Source organism: Panthera leo, unplaced genomic scaffold, assembly GCF_018350215.1.
Source record: "Panthera leo isolate Ple1 unplaced genomic scaffold, P.leo_Ple1_pat1.1 Un_scaffold_43, whole genome shotgun sequence".
NCBI classification, from domain to species: Eukaryota; Metazoa; Chordata; class Mammalia; order Carnivora; family Felidae; genus Panthera; species Panthera leo.
The window spans coordinates 374942-399365 of NW_024962246.1; the positions used below are offsets into that span (position 1 = coordinate 374942).

The 24424-nt window shown below is 41.6% G+C and overlaps 2 long non-coding RNA genes across 3 annotated transcripts; one reads left to right on the forward strand and one right to left on the reverse strand.

The window, feature by feature from the left end:
* Positions 1-279: 279 nt before the first annotated feature.
* On the reverse strand, positions 280-24188 carry LOC122212894. The gene is made up of 3 exons (XR_006199355.1): positions 23821-24188; positions 5426-5518; positions 280-364 (listed from the first exon to the last, which is right to left on the reverse strand). It is a non-coding gene; the product is annotated as an uncharacterized LOC122212894 (long non-coding RNA).
* Positions 320-6463, forward strand: LOC122212893. 2 transcript variants are annotated; one of them, XR_006199354.1, is made up of 5 exons: positions 320-749; positions 857-892; positions 982-1267; positions 3932-4085; positions 6314-6463. It is a non-coding gene; the product is annotated as an uncharacterized LOC122212893 (long non-coding RNA). The 2 variants fall into 2 exon arrangements; XR_006199353.1 differs by having other exon boundaries at positions 1089-1267.
* Positions 24189-24424: the final 236 nt, after the last annotated feature.

The following is a 24424-nucleotide window of genomic DNA, read 5'->3' on the forward strand; positions in this document are numbered from 1 at the left end:
GGAAAAAAAAAGAAAATAGCTACAGAAGAAATAAACAAGTACAAGTGAGTTCAGCTAGTAATTACCAGAAGCTCATGAAACCGCTGTTCATTTTTTGGTTTTTAATCTTTTTGCAATGTTTAAAGTCAACATATACATAGAGTATTAACAGATAAAAAAGGTAAATTTAGAAAGAATAAAACAATTAAGTTTATAAACATTTGCAGATCTCAAGTAGTGGCCAGACTGTGTGGAAACTTTGTCCATGCTAACATTCCTCGGGGGTGGTGTCAATTGTCATCATCTGTAGGAAAGCAGTGTGTCGTACAATGAATCATACCCATCAACGTGGTAGTGCCATTTCATGGCCCTCGTCTTTGCAACCCTGGGAAACATGGTGAGGATATAAGTTATAGAAGAATAGATCTTTATGATAAAAGACACTTGTCACATGATGAGTTAGAGAAAGATTGAAAATGGGAAGGAACTCTATGAACTCTGAACCCTACAGGCATGGAATAATGAGTAAGGAAAGGATGTAACAAGAGCTTTGATCCTACTGGTCATTGATAATCATGGGCAAAGTGTTTCATGTGTAAGAATAAATTGTATCAGGGGACAGATATGAGGTTGTTGGGAACGTGGGCAGCTTATTTAAAATCATACCCAATATTGGGCCTTATCTGACAAGAGCAATTGTAACTCACAGGCAACAAATTGAACAAACACGGGAACAGCTGCAGCAGGCAGAGCTCCCCTTTAGATACCAGGTAACCTGAGTTCTGCCTGACATACTGAACCCTTAGCACCTCACGCGGGTGAGTGTAGTGGCCCTTGGAATCCCTTACCACAGGCTTTTCATTGTTGGCTTTTTCAGCTTGCAGTTCATGAGAAGAATGCTCAGGACAACTAGGTAAGTGTTTTCTTGTTTCCTCCTCTTTCTTTGGTGCACAGTGTGGCACCACCTTCCGACTGAAGGTGGATGTGTTTTTTCTCCCCCAGATCAAGACTCAGATCTGGGACAGGGAGATGGTGGAGCAGGGCAGGGAGGTCGCTTACTTGAAATACAGGTGTGGTCATTTGACTTGCGTTTTTATGGGTGTTTCCAGGGATGACGCCTGCACTGTTAGTTGTCTAGTAGACGACGTGGTGTTACAACTCTTATAGAAGTCCATTATTTTTCTGTATCCAAGACTGGACGGGATGGAAGCAAAGAGGCTGCCTGAGGGATACACGAGGCAGAAACCAATGGCTGCAAGACCAGAGACGCAGAACCCTCCGAGGAGAGGTAAGAGGCACGTTGTGATGTGCCGCAATCTAACTTCTGCTGTGCAGCTTGTTCCTGTGGATGATCATTGTGTGGTCTGGAAAGAATCACAAGCACTAAGGACAGCAGGTGGTCTGAAGGGGTGACAGAAGGGTGTTCTCCTCTGCTGCCGCAGTCAGTGAGGCACTTGTCCCTGAGACTGGTGGAGCTCATGCCCCTCCTCTACCGGTGACCCTCCCACCTCCTCTAGCATCCCCCTGTCTGAAGAGCCTGGAAAGGATGACAGGACATGGGCCTCATCCTTCTTCCCACCCGGACTCAATGTGAAGACTTTAGTTTATTTGAGGAGAAGCTCATTTATTCACTAGTTTTAACGGTCTTTCTTTTTGTTTGTTTTTGGGAACTGTACTCCTACATCCCTCAATTGAAGTTCCATAAAGCTTAGCTTAGTCCCCTGATGGTATCAGTGTAACTCTGCAGCTTCACTGCTAACTTCTCACAGTTTCCCATTTCTCTATAGTGTCAAATTAGTCTTTCCTTATATACTAACTGCTCTCATGTGGAAGGCAGCTTGTAGATAAGCTGAGAGATTGAACAATTTGCCTGAAGTCGGAAGAAATGCACGCTTCTTGAGGACTCATTGAGGATATATGCCAAACCAGTAATCTTTTTTTTTTTAAGTTTATTTATTTTGAGAGAGGCAGAGACAGAATGCCAAGCAGGTTCCACACTGTCAGTGAGGAACCCAATGCTGGGCTTGAATTCACAAGCTGTGAGATCGTGACCTGAGCCAAAATTAAGAGACGGATGATGAATCCAAGCATCCTCATATTAATTCTTTATCTGTAATGAAATCGTGATTTCCCATGATGTATACTGAGAAAACTGTTTTACTGATGAATTCTAAATTGCTAGTTGTGCCTGACCTGTCCACAGTTATGTGATTAATTATGAAACAACATGAACTAGAGCACCGTGAGGTCTTTATCAAGGTGAGGGGATGGTTCTCTCCCTTATCCTTGGGGGTCACCTGAGGCATGTGGGATACCCTCTGCCTCTGGTCACGGACCTGACTGAAGGGAAAAGTTTAAGATATTTGAGGAATGAGTTGAGGGATTGTTTTCATTATGCCCAGTCCTCTGAAAGCAGAATAAACCTCTGTCCCTTCTAGGGTCTTTAGTAGATTGAGAAACTGCTGAAACCTCTGTGAGGTACAGCGACTCTGGCTGTACCAAGAATGCAGACAAGGACAAGGTAAATGCCGGGGCCATTCTCAGTTGTAACTCTTTTGGGAAACCCTCATCTTTATGTACGGCACGCTCACCCAGCCTTGTCTTGTTTTGCGTGTTGTGTGCTATGTCTATTTCTTCTTTGTTTTCGAAACGCATACTCATAACCCAGGAGCCCACAGGCTTCTCAATTTTTAGTCTGTCAGCTTTCTGTGGTAAGTTTAGAAGCCAAAAGCGCTTAGAGACTGAGTACCTTTAGGTTTTTCCGTGAGTTTCAAGAAATAACGAGAGGAGGATGACTGCACACTCCAAACAGAAGTCTCCTGGCCTGGGTGACCCCTTGCAGACCTCACCTCGGTGGGAAGAGTGTGGTTGCTGTGTCTTTCTTTCTTGATTCTGGCTAGGAGATGAACCGGTTAGAAACGACCTCATGACTCCAACTTTATATGTTGTGCCCTGTGCCATTTAGAGTGGTCCTAGATAAAGCCAGTGTCATCAGTCATCACCTTCCTGTCTTTGTTGGTAAATGACTTGCCTGGAATCCTCCACCTATACCTTAGGTAAAAATAGTTTGAACACTGTGTCCTTCAATTGTGTTTCTATGAGCAGTTTTTGGTTGTGTCCCCAGTCACTGTTAGAGCTCATACAGTCTCATGACACATACCAGGAGTTTTGTACCAAAACACTTGCATGAAATCTGTTATGTGAATTTCTCCTTCTTTTTTTCTGTTGCACATAATTACTCTGTGTCCTGTAGTATGCTTAAAGTCAGAATTCCCTATGAATTAAGATGAACACATCTGAGCTTTGTAGACATTCACCACAAGTAACTTGTTCTTCACAGAGGTCTCTCATTCCCCTGCAGGATTCCAGGCATCCTCCACTCCCCAGAGGTCTCAGAGGCCTTTGACAACACTTCAAGAGGGAAGACTCCTTTCTCAGGGAGAAGAGCAAAGGAAGCATAGAGAGGGTCCGGCTGCAGAACGTTTTGCCAGGAGTGGCTGTGATTCCATGAGCAGAATATGAGCCGTGTATTCCCACTTATTTTTTTGTGTGTGTGTGTTCTTAATATACCAAAAGCAGAGCATCTGGAGTTGCTGTAGAGGAGGGATGCAGGGTGAACCTGGACATCGATGGCTGCCTGTCTGGAGAATGCTACTTCATTAATCTGTAATTACTTCTGTTAACCCTCTAGGACAGGACCCTTGCCATTTTCTTCCACAGACATGGGCAGTGATGTGTGGTGGCAGTAGGTTAACCTCTTGCATCTACTACCCCAAGCTGTAGGTGGTATCCAGTGGCAGGGACAGAGTTTTCAGGTACTGATGCTACTCTCTTGGATCCTGGTGGTAGAGAAGGTGGCAGGTGCTGACACATTCTTCTCTGGGTTACAGCTGCTTTTGGTATTTGTTCTCTTGTCTGGCATATGGATGTAGCTGTCACTTCTGTTCTGCAGGGCAGTCTGGATCCTGGGGACCTCCTCCGTTAACTGGACGATTCTGCATGCCCTACCCTGGAGACGCCCCGCCCCCATGGACTATTACGCACATCCACCTCCTGAACCTTAGTGGCCCTGAGGCCACTCAGAACCCCTCCACCTGCAACACTTGGTAAGATGATCTGAGCACTAGGAGTTGACTTGTAAAACACACTCACCTTATTTTGTTGCTGTTAGGTCTTGGGCCAAGGTGTAGAGGCGGTACCACAGATATTGTGATGCAAGGGGAATGTGTCTGCTGCCATTACCACATTCCTCAAAAGTTTCTCAGGATCTCATCTTTGTCCTTTCCCCCACAATGGGTTGGTACAGGCATCTCTTGTGGAAAAGGAATGGGGCCGTATGCAGAAAATCAGACATAGCGCTTCAGCAGAAATGCCCTGTACACAGTCCACGTGCTGGGATCTGTGAGGCATGAGGCACAATGTAACGTACGTCCATCTAGTTGTGCCCCCAGCCATCCATAGTTGTTCGCTGAGTGAATACATCTGAGTCAGGGCTTTTAGGAGTCTTCATCAAGTTACAAGGGATGGTTCTTCAAGTTCTTTTTGGGTATCACCGGAGGCATGTGAGACACCCTGTGCATGTAATTTGGGATCTCACTGGGACAAAGAGTTTAAGTTGTTTGAAGTATGAGGGGAGGGTTTTTTGTTTTGTTTTTGACCTCCAAACAGTCTACGCAAATCAAAATAAACCTCCATCCCTTCTAGAGCTTTTTGCAGGTCCAGAAGTAGGAGTCACAACCAAGAGTGACATCGACACTGGCTCTGCCAAAACTGCCGTGAAGCACAAAGTAAATGCTGTGGCCATTTTCAGTTCTAATTCTTTACAGACCGCCACATCTTTCTGTACAGGACACCCTCCTGCCATTTTCTCTGGTTTGTGTGAAGTATGGCCTGTCTGCTGTTTTTGTTTTTTTTTTCCCCAAATGCAAAACCTTTACCGCCGAGTCTACAGGCTTCCCTCTTTCCCAGCTGGCATCTGTTTGTGGTAACTTGAGCAGCTAAGCATGCCTAAAGGTGGGGGCCATAGGGCTCTTCTAATGTGTTCCTGGAATAAATCAAGGAGGATGACACCACACTCCACTTGGAAGTCTCCTACCTTGCCTCATTCTTTGTGGATCTCCTCAATGTGGAATCATTGCTCTTGCTGTTTCCTCCTCTCCTGTTTCCTTCTATTGAGGGTTTTAACGTGCTCAGAAAAATCTGTGGGTATCCTTACAACTTGAAAATGTGAACTGCCTTCACTCCAACTTATATTTTTGCATGTATCATTTACAATGGTCTTAGACAAAGTAAATTTCATACCTATCAGCATTTTGGTAAACATGCTGTCCAGAATCCCTTCAGGTGTGCCCTGGGCACACACACTCTGAACTATAAGAGGTGGCATATTTGTCATAGAAAACATGCACTGGAACTTAATTTGTGAAGAGAAAAAATCCAAAATTACCTGTGTGGCAAGTCCCCACGGTGTCCTTCGCTTGTGTTCACCTGAGCACGTTCTCTCGTGTCCTGTGTCACAGGTACAGCTAAAACATGGAAACTTACACCAGACATCAAAGTGCATTTGTGTTAATTTTGTCTTTTAGAATTTCAGCTCATTTTTCCAGAGAACACAATTACCCTGCAAAATGTACTGTACTTAAGCTGAGAAGTACCTCTGAATTCAAATAAATTAGCTGAACCTAACTAACATGTATAGGCCAACTAACATGTATAGGCTACCTGTTTCTCTAAGAGCATGCTTTCCCAGTTCCTCTACAGGCCCTCAGGATCCCCGTCTCCCCATATGTCTCTGTGCCCATGGATAGCACTTCCAGAGAGGAGGAGACCCCATTGTCGGGACAGTAGTTTGGGCACAGGCAGGGGCTTAGAGGCAGAACTTTGAGCCACGAGGGCTATGATTCCATGTGTGGACACTGGCTTTGTCATTCCTTCTCATTCTGTAGTTCTTCACATGCACAATAAACAGCCTCTGTGGTGGAGGGGATGAAGGGTGGAGTGTGATCCTGGACATAGTTGCCTTCCTATCTGGAATATGCTACTTTGTTAATTTAGTATTCAGCCTATAAATCTTCTAGGAAAAGGGCCCTTGCTGTTTCTACGTTTCCAGACACGTGGGGACATTAGTTTACCCCAATCACATCCTCTTCCCACCCCAAAGCTGTAAGTGGAACCCAAAGTATGGGTAGAGATTTTGGTACTGATGCTGCCCTCTTGGAATCTGGTGGTGGGGAAACTAGTAGGATATGAGCACTGCTGCTTTGGGTTTCTGCTTTTTGCTGGTGTTGGTGCTCTGTTCTGTTCTATGAACATACCTCTCATTTCTTTTCCGCAGGCTATTTTGTATGCAAGAGTCCTGGTCCTTTCCCAGGATTACCTTGCAGGCTGTACCCGGTGGACCACCCTTCACCACCAGTCATGGGCTATAGGCCACATCCCCCTCCTCCACCTACTCTATTTGTTAAGATGACCTGAATTGGATGAGTGGCTGGTAAAGTATATTCATCTTCTTCATGATTGACTGTGGCAATGATGTAGAGATGGCTGTGAGTCTTGGCAATCCAACTACAAACTGCCTGAGGACACTGTAGCATATCTCAAGTTTCTCAGGACATACATACAATGGGCAGTGTCATGTCCCTGTAATACAGTGAGCTATACGTTTCTCTTGTCCAATGAAAGAGGATTTTTTACACAAAAGCAGACATATCGGCAGTACTGGTGCGTATGTTGAGACACAATGTGTTGGGTTCTCTAACTTTTAGAGCATCAGGTGTCCCGTGTGAAAGAGGGACATTCATTAAATGATTCAGACCTTGTAATCACCAAAATGGAAACACCAGTGAAGGATCCAGGGCAAAAACGGGGGAACCTTGAATCATACAGGAATAGAAGGGAAGTTGAGCACAGTAAGCAGAGTTTGAGGAGGTGCAGAGGGGAGGGTGTTGGGGTCAGTGAGATGCAGTTGGAGGTCATTCCTGGCCGCAGCCTGAGCAGGGAGTGTGAGGTCCATACGGAGGTGCTGTGTGGGATTACTATCAGTGCACAATGCACCGTTCATCTCCAAAATATCAGTGTGTTGCCAAAGTGCACGCAGGTAATCATGTAAAAAGATTCTTGTCTCTCTGGATTTTCCTGAAGGTTCTGGTATTTGTGGGGGGAAAAGAGCCCTGGAGATATGGGGAATTTAACTTGGTCTTATGAAAATGCTGTATGCCCAAGTTCATATCCCTCAGTGAGACTAAAAGTGGAGACAGAGTCTAGATCAGCTGAGTCATCCTACAATTCAGGGCTGGATGCCACCACTACTGGACCCCTGTCATCATCGTGACTACAGCTTTGCATCTCCTCAAACTTCTCTCACAATATACTGAGGTTTTGCCTGTGTTCCTGCTGTCTCAGCCCTAATACCAGTTCTCAGTGGGACCTACACAGAGCCTCAGCTGTGTTATCTGTGAAAACAGGGATAACATTTGTTTCCAAGAACAAGAGAAAAAGAAGACATTCAGTGCAGAAATCATCTGCAAAATCTCTGGGAATTGTCCCCTCACGCTTCTCACAGTTTCAATTAAGATATCCACACAATGATCCTCCAAAAAAGATGGTCACGGGAGTTCATTAAACTAAGACTGTTAACAACTCAGCCCAGGGAGTGGGAATCACTGTTTTAAAAAATAAGACAATGTCCTTCATTTTTCTATTAGAATTCGGGCCCTGTCACACAATGAAAGAAAAGATAAGTATGAGAATATGTACATTCAGAGACCTAGATCTGAAGATAATCATTTTCTATTACACATAATCTCACAGAGGCAGCCACACACTAAAATGTTCATCTGAGGCCACAGATAAACTACAGAAGACAGAATGCATGTAGGAAAACATAAGATCACAGGGGAATAAACCAAAATCTCTTTGCCTTATAGGACAACTCTTTTGAAATTTGAAGAGGACTGCATGGTGACAGACAATCGTGTTTGTATATACATTTTAAGAAGGTGTCAGATCTACCTGAATGCTTTCCCTGCCCATCATGTCCCCTCCACTTTGTCCTTCTTACTGTCCCCTAATCTACCTTTCATCGTTTTGTCTCTGTGTCAGCGTCTGCTTCTAGGGCCATCTACTCTCGCTCCCCATTGAGTGCACACAGTGGGGTTCCTGTACACACAGGTAACAAAGTGCCAGAAATGGTGGTGATGGAGGATAGAAGCAAGATCACCCTTTGTGCAGGGGAACCTGAGGGAGTTTTCCGGGGTGATGGGAACTACCTATATCTAGATTGATGCGGTGCTTATGCTCAATTATTTTGGGAATATTCCCTGACTCCATGGTGCCTTGGGGTCAGACAGGTATCTGTCCTTAGGAAATGGCTGAGATCTAATGGTGGAGAAGGATGAGGAACCAGCTGTAGAGAGGAGTGAGGGTCAGACCCACGCCCAGGATGCCAGGTCTCCACAGACAGCACCACGTGTAGGAGGACTCTGAGGAGCAGAGATTTCTTGATCAGACCCATGAACTACATAATCCTCCTGTAGTTTCCTCACTGAGTGATGGCAGAGCAGAGACCAGCAGCTGGAGGACACCCTTATCATGGCTGGAATGGAGCAGTGGGCCTGGGGGAGTGAGTCAGGGAAAGGGACAGGCAGAAGGTAGTGACAGGGAGTTTGAGAGACAAACGGAAGAGAGGAGAAGGGACCCTTCTCTGCTGACTTCACCTACATTTCTGTGTGACCAAAATGAGACCCTTGTCTCCCACGGAAGGGAAGAGGGCTGGCAAAACACCGAGTGACATACTCAGCTCAAGTGCCCAGGGTATCTGCCTTGCTCTTGAGTACCTAACACAGGAAGCATGTGCTTTCTGTCACGATTGGAACTGCAGCCTGTACCATTTAGTGAAAATCAATCCAATTATGCATCCCTCAGCATTAAAGTACTGCAACAAAATTAAGTGAACAGACTGAAAGATACAACGCAGGATAAAGTCCAAAGGTAGAGCGATGGCAATACTTACGGGAATACAGTCTATCCGAAAAGGAGGTAGGTACCCTAGTGCAGGCATTCAGACACCTGGCCAATATCCGAAAACGTAAAAAAAAAAAAAAAAAAAAAAAAAAGTCCTTACTTCAAAAGCAACATTAGCTCTAGACACAAAGGGATCATGATTTAAGGTTTAGAGAGCAACCATATGACTTCATGGTGCTGTATCCATGAGATCAAGTCTCATCAAATTATACCCTTTAAATTGAGGCTCTTTGTTATATGTAAATTATACCTCATTAAAGAGAGTTTCAAAGCACAATATACTAGAAGCAAATGTGGGAACGTTCCTTTCTAATCCTGAAGTGCACGGGTGATATGAGTCAGCCCATGTCTCAAAAATCCAAAATAATAAGACATTTAAAAAATTAATAATAGCAGAGTAAGCAGACCCTGAGCTCACGCTGTCCCATGTTTTCAACTGCATAACATCCACATCCAAGTCCATGAACCAGAGAGCGTTCCAAAGACTGGCAGAAGAAACTCCACACCTAAATAGAGAGAAGCTGCATCAGAAAGGTTAGGAAGGTCAGAAAGGTGGAGGCTGTCTGCCTGCAGAAGGGGCAGAAAAAGTGAGCCCTCACACCAGGTAGCAACACAGGGAAGACTAATCTCCACAACATTGGGCATTAAAACCCAGGGGGGCTGAATTCCCTTGAGTTTAGATCCTGGTATTTGGAGGTCAGCTGACCCAGCACTGGGTTATCCAGGAGGATGAGTGATAGCCAGGTCCCTGCCTGTGTAGAGAGGCAACGTATACATGGCATTTCACACAATGCTTAGGCCACAGGAGACACATGTATTCATGCTGATTCTTGACTCAGCTGGCCTGCCTGAGTCCCACTGACACCACTGAGAGCAAGCACAGCCCACAACAGGCACGCATTCAGTGCAGACCCCTGCACTGAAAGGAAAAGTAACCCAGACACAACAGCAGGGAGTGAGCAATACCCATACGATATCCTCCTGAAGGTCCAGGTCCTATAAACGGAGACGTGCACTGCTGAGGACTCCAGGACCTCTTTTTAATAACGGCATTCATTTCAAGATCAGAAGGCACAGCTGACTTTCTTAACACAGAGAAATAGAGCCAGAGGGACAGACAAAATGGACACACAGAGATATTTATCTACAATGAAAGACCTAGTCAAAGCCACAGCCAGAGAACTAAGCCAAAGAGATGTAGGTAACATACCTGATACAGATTTGAAAGCAATGATCATAAGGATACTCACTGGAGTTGTGGAATGAGTAGAAGAGTGAGACCCCTGACAGAGGTAAGATATAACATAGTTAGACACTGAGGACACAATCAAGGAGAAACATGCTTGCTGGAATGAACAGAGGGATGGAAGAAGCAGCCGAACAAACTAGTGACCTCGAAGACTGAGTGATGGAAATTAATCACACTGAACCAAAGAGAGAGAACAGAATTCTGCAACGTGAGATGAGACTAAGGGAACTCAGTAACTACAGGAAAGATAATAGTATTCATATTGTAGGAGTCCAGAAGGAAGAGAAAATGGGGTAGAAAATTTATTTGAGGAAACAATAGCTGAAAACTTCCCTAATTGGGGGAGGGAAACAAACATCCACATCCAGGAGACTAGAGAACTCCCATCAAAATCAGGCCAACACACAAACCTATTGTAAGCAAACTTACAAATTAGGGTGAGAATAAAGAAAAACTTGTAAAAGCAGCAAAACAGTCCTTAACTTAGAAGGGAAGACCCATAAGGCTTGCTACATATTTCTGAACAGAAACTTGGCAAGCCAGAAGTGAGTGACATCACATATTCAAAGTGCTGAATGGAAAAATCAGCAGCCAAGAATACTCTATTCAGCAAGGCTATCTTTCAGGATGAAGGAGACACAGACTTCCCCAAACAAAAACTAAAGGAGTTTGTACCACTAAACCAGTCCTGCAAGAAATATTAAGAGGGATTCTTTGAGTGGAAAGGAGAGACCAACAGTGACAGTATAGAGGTAGAAGACAAATTCAAGTAAAAAATGAACATTTCTGGAAAAAAATCAGTTAAAGTACTCAGAGAAATGGATTTGAAATATAATAACATTTACCAAAAACCTAGGGAGGAGAAAGTAATGGGTTCAAAGGTAAATGACCATCAATACAAACTGCTCAATGCAGAAGAGGTTATATAAACACCTAACAGTAGCCATATCCTAAAACCAGTCATAAATATGCTAAGAATAGGGATAAAGAAATCAAAATATATCACTAAAGAAAATAAGCAATACATGAAAGAAAGGCAAGAAAGGATCAGAGAAAATCATTAGAAACCACAACAAAACAGGCAATAAAATGGCAATACATATATACATAACAATCAATTTTGAAGGGAAATGGAGTGAATGCTCCAATCTAGAGAGGTAAGGTCTAAGAATGGATGAAAAAACAAAACAGATTCAGATGCCTACAAGTGACCCACTTTACAGCTCAACAATGATAGGATAGAGAAATATCACACAAATGAATGTCAAAAGAAAGCTGGGGTAGCAATACTTGTATCAGAAAAAATACACTCAAAAAAGTACATAACAAGACACAGAGGAGGATAGTATATACCAGTAAATGGTACAATCCAAAAAGAAGATAAACCAACTGTAAATATATCCCACAATTAAGTGGGATTTATTCCCAAGCTACAAAGGTGGTTCAATATTCGCAAATCAATCAATGTGATACAATACATCAACAGGAGAAAGGATAAGAACCAGATGATCGGGGCATCTGGGTGGCTCATCCTTTAACAGTCTGAAATCAGCTCAGGTCATGACTTCATGATTCCTGAGTTCAAGTCCCGCTTCAGACTCTGTGCTGAAAGCTCAGATCCAAGAGCCTCCTTCAAATTCTATGTCTCCCTCTCTCTCTGCCCCTCCCCTGCTCACGCTCTGTCTCTCTCAAAATTAATAAACGTTAAAAGAAAAGAAGCATACAGTCATTTCAATACATGCAGAAAGAAACATTTGACAAAGTACAACATCCGTTCATGCATGTAACCCCTTAAAGTAGGTTTACAGGAAACATACATTAACGTAATAAATGTTATCTATGAAAACCCTGCAGTTATAATCAACCTTATGGGGAAAATCTGAGAGCTTTTCCTGTAAGGTCATGAAGAAGACAAGGATGTTTACTCATACCACTTTTAGTAAACAAATTACTGGAAGTCCTAGCCACAGCCAGCAGACAAACGAAACGAAACCATTTGCAGATTACATGAAACTATATATAGAAAACCCTAAAGAGTCCACCTAATAACTGCTAGAACTGATAAATGAATTCAGCAATGTCACAGGATACAAAATCATTGTACAGAAATCTGTTGCATTTGTAGACAATACAGAAGCAGTAGAAAGAGACATTAAGAAAACAGTCCCATTTACAGTCATACACCAAAAATAAGATATCTATGAATAAATCTAACCTAAGTGGTGAGCGACCTATACTCAGAAAGTATAAAACAGTGATGAAAGAAATTCAAGATGACACAAAGAAATGGAAGGACATTCCATACTCACGGATCAGAAGTACAAATATAGTGAAAAAGTCTATACTTCCCAAAGCAATTGACAGAATTAATGGAATTTCTATCAAATTACCGACAGCAGTTTTCACAGAACAACAGTCCTAAAATTTGTATGGAACCAAAAAAGACCCCAATCTTCAAAATAAACAATCTTTATGTGAAGTGATAATTATGGATGGCACTATGCCTCTGGATCTTCTGCTCCAAAACACAATAACTCTGGCTTAAGCATTTGAACAAACGTTAGACATATCCCAACCAAGGATCATTCTACAAAATACATTCTACAAACGTACCCTCAAAACTTTGCACCTTATGAAAAATATGGAAAAATCTAAAAATTGTCATGGCCTAGTAGAGCCTAAGGAGACAGGATGACTGTAACGTGCCAGCTGGGATGAGTCTGGGCTAGGAGAGGTTAAAACCGAAGCAATCTGAATACAAATATAAACTTTACTTCATACTACCATATCTCTTTGATACATTGATTGTGATCATGTACCAACCATTATGACATCAATAGTGAGAAAACAGTCTGATGTATGTGGATACTCAGTATTATGTTCCCAATTTTTTTTGGTAAATAGAAACCCATCATGATAGAATAGATTATTAGTAATCATGGTTTTTCTACACATAAGATTATATAACCAGTTCCAGTATTAGTTACTCGTGATGTACATGTACCTATTCTTGTTGTTCTTACTATTGTTTAATTTAAATACTAGCTTTCATGGTAGAGAAAACTGAATGCATGATAAACACTTCATAGAAACATCTACTTTACATATTTTAAGATAATAACGTACATATATACCACTCTATTATGTGGTATGTAAATTAAGTGTTTTTCTGATCTTGAACGATCATGTCATTGAATGGCTTTCCATAAAGGTGGTCATGCTAGATAATGAATGATACTCAGAGTTTACAGGATGTACTTCACATCATGCCTGAACATCGTCAAAAATAAAAACATACACGCGGCCAGATGAAGCATTGTGACTGGCTCACTTATTGTAAAGAACCCTTGCTTTAATATTTTCACGTATATTTTTAGCAGGAATACAAGAGAATCAAATATTTCCAAATCAAAGAGACATCCAAAGACTGGACGAACGATAGGGAGTTCAAAGGGTTTCAGAAGGATAAGAGTTGACCATGAAGGGGGAGTCACAGGCAAGGAGCTTTCTCTGGTCCACACTGACATGTTTGCATGAGGATATGTGACTTGCCAAAGGGTAAGCCCCAGAAGTACCAGAGGGAAAGACAACGCTTTAGGGCGGGGTGACTTGTAAAGGGTGCTTCTGTGCCTAAGTGATGGGTCAGCAACCTGGCCGGGGGTCCCTGCGTCAAAGACTTCAAAAGGCCAGCAGTAACCCATACTCACAAAGATCTTAGTAACATAGATCAAAGTAAATTAGAGCCACAAAGATCTTAGAGCCACAGAGTCGATCTTTACCTATGATTAGGAGATGGTCACAGTTTCACAGGATATGATCTTTGGGCCGGCAGTAGATGCCTAAAGTATTATTTAGGGCTATACATTTAATGAAAAAAATGTATGTGTAAAAATTTGGGTTTGGAATGTTAAGAAAAATCACAGGCCCATCATGGAGTTACTTACGGTAAGGCCACATGTCACTAAACCTAATTTCATTCCTTCAGGAATGTAACCTTTAACCAGTCAGCAAAGAATTCCCTAGTCAGTGCTGGAAATTTAACTGATAGATCCCTGCCATTCCCCTCAGAGAGGCAGTCTTGCCTAAATTAGGTATTCCATGCCACTATTTCTTTTTTAAGTTTATTCAAGTTAGAGACAGAGAGCACATGCAAAGGAGGGGCAAGACAACAGGGAAAGAGAGAATCCCACAACCAAGAGGTCATGATCTGAGCCAGTATCAAATGTCAGAAACTTAACCAAGCCATCTAGGCACCCCGAGAATGTGTAGTTTCAAAGGTTAGCATGCTTGGCTGGGATACAGCCATGAGGGCACTGGCCTACTCCTGAAGAGAAGGCAGCCAACAACTTGCAGGCAGATGGCATTGAATCAGTGATCTGTACAACTCCTGGTGCACACCGTGGGGGAGATTATACACTCATCGTGGAGAGCATCCCTGAGAAGCAGTGTTCACAATGAGGGGACAAAGAGCTAGGACAGAGGAGCTGCGTGGCGCCATTACCCTGCTCTGCACACCCCCCAGGCAAAAAAAAACACAGAGCCATCTGCTGGAACCAAGGCAATCCCCACACTGGGTGCCTAAGCTGCTTACGACAACCCCAACTTCCTGTGTTCTGGCGAGACTGGCCTTCAAGGTCATTCAATCTTGCTTCAGTCACAATGGAGCTGGCCCATTCCCCAGAAGACCAGGGGAAGCCCATGACCATAACACCTCTCTTGACCAGACAGTTATGCAGGGCTTCACTTCTAGTGGCAATCATTTCAAGTCTCACTTAACAAGCAGATCGGAGCAGACCTAGAAAAGTCTCACAACATTCTGGCCAAGGACCATACATTGCTCATACAACTGGCTTGAAGGATAGTGCAGCCAGAACACAAAACAGTGCATGCAACACACACCGCAGACACTCCGTGATGTGCCAGGCCCTGGACACTAGATGATCTCCTCTTCATATAGCCATTCATCCCAGAGGCAGGTAACATAATGAGCTTTGGTAACAGAGAAGGCAAATACTCAACCAAAATGCCAAGACAAGAGGAATGCATCCCAAGTGAAAGAACAAGATAAGGTCATGGCCAAAGACATGGAAGGAACACTTCCAAACTCATTCTATGAGGCCGGCATGGCCTTGAGTCCAAACTGGACAAAGACCCCACCAGAAAGGAAAACTACAGACCAATTTCCCTGATGAACCTGGATGCAAAAATTCTCAACAAAAAGTAGCAAACCGGATCCAACAATACATAAAAAGGATTATTCAGGACAATGAGGTGGATTTTATTCCTGGAATGCACAATAGATTCAATATCTGCAAATCAACTAATGTGATACATCACATTGATAAAAGAAAGGATAACAACCACATGATCCTCTCAATAGATGCAGAATAAACGTTTGACAAAATGCAGCAGCATCCTTTCTTGATGAAAAAAAACCTCATGAAAGGAGGGATAGAAGTATCATGCCTCAACATGAGAATATCCAGATATGAAAGTCCCACAGCTAATATCATCTTCAATGGTGAAAAACTGAGCTTTCCCCCTAAGGTCAGGAACACGACGGGGATGTCCACTCTCAGCACTGTTATTCACCATGCTGTTGGAAGTCTTAGCCTCAGCAATCAGACATCAAAAAGAATACAAGGTGTCCAAGTTGGCAAGGAGGAATCAATCTTTCCCTGCTCACAGACACGATACTCTCCGTGGAAAATCCGAACGACTCCACCAAAAAACTTCTAGGATTGATACAGGAATTCAGGAAAGTATCAGAATATACAATCAATATGCAGAAGTTGATTGCATTTCTATACACCAGTAATGAATCAACAGAGAAATCAAGGAATTGATGTCATTTACAACTGCACTGAAAACCATAAAATACCCAGGGATAAACCCAACCAAAGAGGGAAAAGATCAGTACAGTTAAAACAATAGAGGGTCTCCTGGGTGGCTCAGTCGGTTAAGTGCCGTCTTCGGTTCTGGGCATGATCCTGCATTTGTGGGATTGAGTCCCTTGACGGGCTCTGTGCTGACAGCTCAGAGCCTGGAGCCTGCCTCAGAGTCTGTGTCTCCCTCTCTCTCTCTCTCTGCCCCCCCCCCCCGCTCATGCGCTCTCACTTGCTCGCTCACTCTCTCAAATATAAACATTAAAAAAATTAAAAGAACAAACCATACAACGTCTATAAAAGAAGTTGAAGAAGACACAAAGAAATGAAAAAAAAAACATCCCATGCACATGGATTAGAAGAACAAATATTGTTAAAATGTCAATACTATCCAAAGCAATCGACAAATTCAATGTAATTCCTATCAAAACAACACCAGCATTTTTCACAGAGCTAGAGACAACAATCCTAAAATTGTATGGAACCAGAAAAGACCCCAAAGAGCCAAAGTAATGTTGAAAAGGAAAAACAAAGATGGAGACATTACAACTCTGGACTTCATGGTGCATTAGAAAGCCGCAATCATCAAGACAGTATGGTACGGGCACAAGAACGGACACATAGATCAAAGGACCAGAATAGGGAACCCAAAAATGGAGCCTAAAACATATGGCTGAATAATCTTTCACAAAGCAGGAAAGAATATCCAAAGGAAAAAGAAGAGTCTCTTCAACAAATGGTACTGGGAAACCTGGACAGTGAGAAGTATGAACCTGGACTATGTTCTTAAACTTTCTCTCTCTCTCTCTCTCTCTCTCTCTCTCTCTCTCTCTCTCACACACACACACACACACACACACACACACACAACACACCTCAAAATGGATGAAAGATCTAAATGTAAGACAGGAAACCATCAAAATCCTAGAGGAGAAAACAGGCAACCTACCTCTTTGATCCTGACCGCAACAACTTCTTGCTTGTCATTTCTCCAGAAGCAAGGGCAATAAAACCAAAATAAACTATTGGGACCTCAAGATAAAAAGCTTCTGCACAGCAGAGGACACAATCAGGAAAACTAAAAGGAAACTTAATGGAATGGGAGAAGATATTTGCAGGTGACATATCAGATAAAAGGTTAGTATCCACAATCTATCAAGAACTTATCACACTCAGCACTCAAAAGCCAAATAATCCAGAGAATAAATGGGAAAAAGACATGAAGAGACACTTTAACACACAGGACATCCAGATTGGTCACACGTGAAAAGATGCTCAAACTCATTCCTCATAAGTGAAATACACATCAAAACCACAATGAGATATCCCCTCACACCTATCAGAATGGCTAAAATTAACATCTCAGGAAATGACAGATGTTGGCAAGGATGCAAAGGGAAAGCTTTTGCAATGCTGGTGGGAATGCAAAATGGTGTAGCCACTCTGGAAAATAGTATGGAGATTCGCTACAAAAACCAAAAATAGAACTGCACTAGGACCCAGCAATTGCACTACTAGGTATTTACACAAAGGATACATTAATGCTAACTCCAAGTGGCACATGCACTCCAATGTTTATAGCAGCATTATCAACAATAGCTACATTATGCAAAGATGCCAAATGACCATTGACAGATGAATGGATAAAGAAGATGTATATTCATACAATGGAATATTACACGGCGATCAAAAGGAGTGAAATCTTGCTATTTTCAACAACGTGGAGTGAACTGGACTTTATTATGATAAGCAAAATATGTCAGAGAAAGACACATCATATTAAATTCCACAGATGAGAAAATTCATAACAGTGAAGAACGTAGTGAAAGGAAAGCAAAAATAAGATACAAACAGAGATGGAGTCAAACGATAAGACACCGTTAAATAGAGGGAAGAAGCTAAGGGTTCCTGGAGGGTTACTGAATAGGGGTATGGGCTAAATGGGTGATGGGCATTAGAGACAGCACTTAGGATGAGTACTGGATATATTTTGTAATTGACGGATCACTAAATTCTAATCCTGAAACTGTATTCCACTATAAGGTAACTAACTTGGACTTAAATTTTAAAAAAGAAAAAATATTAAAAATAAGTAAAGAAATATACTACCAGTCAAAAGAAAAGAATATATAAATCGGGCTCTTTTAGTGGAAATGAAAGACCAAAATTGTTACAGACAAGAAAGGATCAGAGAAAACATCAAGATACAATGGTAAAACAACTAGTAGGGCACTAAATATATACCTATCAATAATTACTCTAATGTAGATCGACTAAATTCTCCAATCAAAAGACATTGGATAGGGGGACAGAATGGACAAAAAAAAAAAAAAAAAAAAAAAAAAAAAACAAGGCCTATCTAGGTGCTGCCTACAAAGCCTTATTTGGACTTAAGTCACCTGCAGATTTAAATTGAGGGAATGAGGGGCGCCTAGTCGGTTAAGCGTCTGACTTCAGCCAGGTCACGATCTCGCGGTCCGTGAGTTCGAGCCCCGCGTCAGGCTCTGGGCTGATGGCTCAGAGCCTGGAGCCTGTTTCCGATTCTGTGTCTCCCTCTCTCTCTGCCCCTCCCCGTTCATGCTCTGTCTCTGTCAAAAATAAATAAAAAACGTTGAAAAAAAAATTTAAAAAAAAATTGAGGGAATGAAAAAACATTTATCATGCCAATAGTATCAAAAGAAACTCAGTACCAATACTTATATCGGGCAAAAAAACTTTAAAATCGAGACTGTAGTTTGGTACCCTTTAGGTCAATACCTAGTAGTAAAATTGCATGCACCCAATATTTATAGCAGTTTTATCAACAGTAGCTAAATTATGGAGAAAGCCCAAGTATCCATCGTTTGATGAAGGTATAAAGAAGTTGTGGGGTCTGTGTATGTGTGTGTCTGTGTATTCATGTATACGCATGTGTGTGTGTGTGTTATGTGCATATATTCATACATACATACATACATATGTATATACAATCAAATATGTCTCAGCTTCAAAAAGAATGAAATCCTGCCATTTGCAACGATGTGGATGGATCTAGAATGTGTTATGCTAAGTGAAATATGTCAATCAGAGAAAGACAAATATATGATTTCACTCATGTGGAATTGAAGAAACAAAACAGATGAAAACATGGGAAGGGGGCAGGAAAAGAGAAGAGTGGTAACAAACCACATGTGTCTCTTAATGATAGAGAAAAAAAAGTGAAGGTTCATGGAGGGAGATGGGTCAGCTCTGGGCTAGATGGGGGACCTGTATTAAGAAGAGCACTTGTTGCGATGAGCACTGGGTGTTGTATGTAAGGGATGAATCACTGAATTCTACTCACGAATCCGAGAATGCACTGTATGTCAACTAAGACTTAATTTAAAAAATAAATAAAGCTGTAACAAGAGATGAAGACGAACACTATCTCATACTAAAGGGGACAACCAAACAAGAAGATCCAATGATTTTAAATTTTGATGCCCCAAACATGCAACCAGCAAGTATATAAAACATTTAACAACAACCATAAAAGAACTCATTTATAATAATATAACGATGTTAGAGGACTTTAACACATAACTCACATCGATGGACAGAACCTGTAAATAGAAAATCAACAAGGAAACAATGGCTTTGAATGACACACTGGACCAGGTGGGTTTAACAGATATATTCAGAACACTCCATACTAAAATGACAGAGTACACATTCTTTTCAAGTGCACATGGGGCATTCTCCGTAACTGATCATATTCTAGGTCACAAAGCAGGCCTCAACAGGTATCCAAAGACAGAGATCAGACCAAGCATTTTTTCTGACCACGAAGCTAAGAAACTTGAAGTTAACCACGTGAGCGTGCGCGCGCACACACACACACACACACACACACACACACACTAAGGGGGAAAGGCCACAAATAAAGGGAGGTTAAATAACATGCTACCCAATGAATGGGTCAAACAGGAAATCAATGAGAAAATACACTGAATCTAATGAAAATGAAAATACACTGGTAAAAATATTTGGAATGCGGCAGAAGCAGTCTATGATGGAAGTATATAGCAGTACAAGCCTACCATAAAGAGCAAGAAAAATCCCAAACAATCCTAACTTATAACTAAAGGAATGAGAAGAACAGCCGAAGGAAGGAAATAATAGAGATTACGGCAGAAATAAGGAATATAGAAACCAAAAAGACACTAGACCAAATCAATGAAACCAGGGGCTGGTTCCTTGAAAACAGTAATCAACATGAAAACCTCCTAGGCAGAGTTTTCACAAAGAAGAAGGAAAGGACTCAAGTAAATAAAATCACAAATAACACAGGAGAAATAACAGTCAACACCACAAAAATACAGTTAGAAGATAATATTATGAAAATCTATATGCAACAAATTGGACACTCTGAGAAAAATGGAACAATTCCTAGAAACACACAAACTACCAAAACTGAAATGGGAAGATACATAAAATCTGAAAACAGAAAGAAATCAAATCAGTAATAAAAAAAATTTCCCACCAACACAAGAGTTCAGGGCCAGATGGCTTCACTAATGAATTCTACCATCCATTTAAGGAAGAGATAATATGTATTCTTCTTGAATTATTACAAAAAAAAAATAAAAAAAGAAGGAAAACTTACAAATTCATCTTATGAGGCCATCATTACGCTGATACCAAAACCATTTAAAGCCTCCACTAAAAATGAAAACTGCCGGGGCTCCTGTGTGGCTCAGTGGGTTTAGTGTCCAAATCTTAATTTTGGATTAGGACATTATCTTGCAGCGCATGGGTTCGAGTCCAACGTTGGACCCTGTGCTGACAGTGTGGAGCATGGCCAGGATTCTCCCTCTCCCTGTCTCTCTGCCCCTCCCTCACTTTTATGTACTCTATGTCTCTAAGTAAATAAATACTTTGAATATGTTAAAAAAATTTAAATAAAACTACAGACCAATATCCTGATGAATATGTATGCATAAATCCACATCAAAATACCTTCAAATTAAAGTCAATAATACATTAATAGAATCATTTACCATAATCAAGTGGGATATATTCCCGGACTGCAAGTGTGGTTCCACATTCACAGATCAATCAACATGATGCACCACAGTAATAGAAGAAAGGATAAGAACAATATGATGCTTTCAAGACATGCAGGAAAACGATTTGACAAAATGTCACGTCCATTCACGATAAAACCCCCTAGCAAGTATATTGGTACTCAACCTACCTGCACATAATAAAGGCCATCTATGAAAAACCCACAGCTCATCTCATCCTCAATGGGGAAAAATTGAAATTTTTCTTCCAAGGTCAGGGACAAGACAGGGATGATCCCTCTCACCACTGTTATTCCACATAGTACTGTAAGTTATAGCCACAGCAATCAGACAACAAAAAGAAATAAGAAGCATCCAAACTGGCAAGGAAGAAATAGAACTTTCACTATTTGGAAATGACATGATGCTCTCTATAGAAAACATGAAAGATTCCCCTCAAAATTGTTAGAATTGATACATGAATTCAACAAATCAAAATATACAGAAATCAATGTACATAAATCTATTGCATTTCTGTAGACAAATAATGAATTAACAGAAAGAGAAAGTAAGGGGTCAATCCCATTGACAGGTGCACCAAATACCCCAAGATACCTGGAATAAACCTAACCAAAGAGGTAAAAGATCTGTACTCTAAAGGCTTTGAAACACTGATGAAAGAAATGGAAGAGGACGCAAAGAAAAGGAAATACATTTCATGTTCCCGGATAGGAAGAACAAAATACTGTTAAAAGGTCTACACTCCACAAAACAATCTACACATGTAATGAAATCCCTATCACACAAACAAAACATTTGTCACAGAACTAGAACAAATAGTCCCAAAATATGTATGGAGTGACAAAGACCCCAAACAGCCAAAAGAAATTGAAGACCAAAACTAAAGCTGGAGACATCACGCTTCTAGACTTTAGGTTATATTACAAAGCTGTACTGAACAGAACAGTATGGTACTGGCAACCAACAACAACAACAAAAACATAGACGCAGAGACCAATAGAATGGAAACCCAGGCATGAACTCATACATATATGGTCAATTAATTCTCAACAAAGCAGGAAAGGATATCCAATGGGTAAAAAAAGATACTCTTGGGACACATGTGTGTCTCCACAGCGTGTGACTGTGGATTCAGCTCCAACCATGATCTCAGGGCAGTGCAGAGCATGCGTGGGATTCTCTCTCTCCATTTCTCTCTGACCCTCTTCTGCATGTTCTCTCTCTCTCTCTCTCTCTCTCTCTCTCTCAAAAATAAATACATAAACTTAAAAAAAGTCTCCTCAACATGTGGTTTTGGAAAAACTAGACAGCAACCTGCAAAACAAAACAAAAACACAAACGGACCACTTTCTTACAACATACACAAAAATAAATCCAACATGAATAAAGAACTATGTGTGAAACCTGAAACCATAAAAATCCCAGAGGATACCTAACACAGGCAGTATCTTATTTGACATTGGCTGTACAAACATCTTTGTAGATATATCTCCTGAGGTAAGGGAAACACAAGCAAAAATAATGGGACTTCATAAAAATAAAAAGCTTCTGTCACAAAGGAAATAATCAACAAAACTAAAACACCTACAGAATAATATTTGTAAACGACATCTGATAAAGGTTTACTGTCCAAAATATATAAAGTTATACAGCACCCAAAAAATGAGAAATCCAATTAAAAATGGGCAGATGACATGAATGGACATTTTCCCAAGGTGACATAAACATAGCCAAGAGACACATGAAAAGATGCTCAGCATTACTCGTCTTCAGGGAAATACAATTCAAAAGTACAATGAGATAACACGTCACATCTGTGAAAATGACTAAAATCAATGAATGATGAGACAGCAGGTGTTGGCAAGGATGTGGGGAAAGAGGAACCCTCTTGCATTGTGGGAAGGAATGCAAACTGGTGCAGTCACTCTGGAAAACAACATGGAGATTCGTCAAAAAAAAAAAATGGAAATAGAACTATGTTACGATCCAGCAATTTCACTACGAGGTATTTACAGAAAGAATACAAAAATAATTCTTCAAAGGGATACATGCACCATGAGTTTACAGCAGCATTTTCTACAAAAGCCAAATTACGGAAACTGACCAAGCATCCATCAACTGATGAATAAACTGAGATGTAGTATATGGAATGTAATATTATTTAGCCATAAAAACATGAAATCTTGTCATTTTCCACGAGGTGGATGGAGAGAATGTTATGCTGGGTGAAATAAGCCTGTCAGAGAAACACAAATACCAGATGATTTCACTAACACATGGAAATGAAACAAAACAAAGTGGGGGGGGGGGGAGGAGACAGTGACAAACACTCTTAACTAGAAAACAAACTGAGGGGTTCCACAATGAGGTGGGGGAATGGATGAAACAGCTTCTGGGGATTACGAAGTGCACCTGGGATGAGCACCAGGTGACGCATGGAAGTGTTGCTCTACATTGTACACCTGAAACTAATATTACACTGTATGTTTACTAAGTGCAATTTAAAGTAATAGATATCAGAAGGTTAAGACACCTACCTACGGGGTTTTCTGTAGTTTTCAATCACTTCATTAGGTTGGAAAAATAACCATAAATTTTTTAAAAAAGCATGTATGTTGTGGGGGACAGTTTGTGCCCTTACCTCGGTCACTGGTTCCAGCAGGACTCGGAAAGTGGGTCACAGCTCATTCTTCTAGAAGGTCCTGAGACAAACATTTCGTGTATTCAAGTCCTAATGGAATGCAGCTCCCGTTCTTCTGAATTTCTGTCAGGGTTTCTTCCCGGAAACAAGCCTGAATCTGGAACAAACCATCGACTGTATCTATGAGGTGATGTCGTGGAACCCTGCAATCCACAAGTCCTTTAGTAAAATACGACTTGTTCAAATACTGTCCAGGAAGTTGAGGAATGAAACACGGGAACAACCCAGAAAATGCAAGGGCCTATGCTGTTTTGCAACCATCATGCCCAGGGAAGCCACCCAGCGCCCCCTCCTCAGCACTCAGTACAACAAGGCAGCTTCTCTCTGGCGACTCAGGAGATGCCAAGTTGCTGCAAAGCTCCCAAGGTCTCCCCTGGGGCGGGCGGCAGAACCCGCTGGAAACACAGCTCTGCTCTCTGTCCTGAGACAGTGGTAGAGGCCCTGTGTCCTCTGGGAGCAGCAGCAGCCCTTCCTGCTCTGAAGTGCCCTGGGTCAGAAAAGCTGATGGTGCGCCCTCTGCTGGCCATCACTGCCTAGGCAGAGG